This window comes from Schistosoma mansoni, chromosome W (assembly GCF_000237925.1).
Source record: "Schistosoma mansoni strain Puerto Rico chromosome W, complete genome".
Lineage (NCBI taxonomy): Eukaryota > Metazoa > Platyhelminthes > Trematoda > Strigeidida > Schistosomatidae > Schistosoma > Schistosoma mansoni.
The window spans coordinates 18,748,000-18,749,575 of NC_031502.1; positions in this window are offsets into that span (position 1 = coordinate 18,748,000).

Below are 1,576 nucleotides of genomic sequence, written 5' to 3' on the forward strand. Positions count from 1 at the left end.
GGTAGTCGCACAACTTTTATAACTCATATATAATATTTACAGAAACATTCAACCCATCGAGTGTACTTTTAAACTTTTCTGACATTCTTTGTTTTGCGTAAATTACAAATTTTCTCACTACGGAACAGGAAATATTAAACATCTTGATAGAACAGGATTAGCTAGATTCGTGCTTTTGCTCATATCACTGCGATTGATATTGCTAATTCCTTACATCTTAAATCTTTGGGTTATTTAGTCTTCATATTTTTGTATAGCACAAGTAGTTTCACCATTTTGATCCATATTTGTTGGTATAGGTGAGGTTGAACAAAGTACTCGTGTTCTATATCATATTTATTTATTTAAACACAAACATCGCTACAAGGAGGCACCAAATAAATATACGCCACATAAATCATTCGAATTGTGTGAGGGTTGGGATACTGCCCGGGTGCCCAGACAAAAGCAGGTGGTTGACTTAGGGGGCCACACCCCGAGCATTTGACCTAAAGGTATGGCCCACAAGGCAGTGGAGCATCGTAAGGAAATGTAGTCCCGTGGTAGCCGGTGACCGATAATTGGTTCGTACGCCATTTGTTCCCTCAAGATCCTGGAGTCCATGTGCACCATTAGTTTGGAATAAGAGTTTTTTCAACTTCTCTAGGTGGATTCGCCGTGTCCACCAGCCCGGTTAAAGTGCTGGACATTCGCTTTTCGTCCTCTCGATTTTGTAAACAACACCCCTGCTACGAGAAGGCAGTGAGTAGGACTTCCCTGGCAGCGAATGTATGCACGTGGCCGTGTGAGAGCATTTCGAGAGGGAGGATGGCCCCTCCCCACTCTTGGCCGTACCGGGTCATTTAGGGGCAAAGCACATGTCGAAGGTGGGATTCAAACCCACGTCTACATCGTGGACCAGAACTCATGTTATCTCCAACGTATGGTGTAACAATATATAACGACGATCAATCTCAAATTTAATTTTAATTTAAGTAAGCAATGTTTTAGGAAAGCTATGCTGAAATGCGTGTGCTTGATATGTCTATTTTTAGTGGTTACGCCTCATGTATATATTGCAGAAAACAATATAGTCATGTATCCCTCTAGTGGTCACCTCACTAGCGTTAGCCCAAATATCCAGACGCATAAAAACATCACTAGACTGAACTTATTTACTCCATGATATCAGACAAGCTTCATTTAATAAATAGTTAGTGCTCCGGATTACCTCCCAAGCTAACCCCAACCAACTAATATCCTTGGAAATCTTTAACAGATACTGTTGTTATAAAAATAAAGTCTGCACGAATTGTTTTAATATTTTGGTTAACTAGACGGTAAAATAACTTGTTACTTTCACACCAAAGCTTTTTAGCGGTTTGTTTATCAAATTAGTAATATCATGTTATTATCTAATGTGTCCTACTTTTAATTTTATACTTCTGTCAAGCTTTATGCTTAATTGCTCAAATTAGTTTTTATTTAACTTATAGTCAGTGAAGCCGTAAGTAGTTTCTCATCCAACAACAAAGAAATCGTTGAACAAGAATATTTTGTTAAATTTATTGATCAATCCTACTGGCATTGCGCGTGG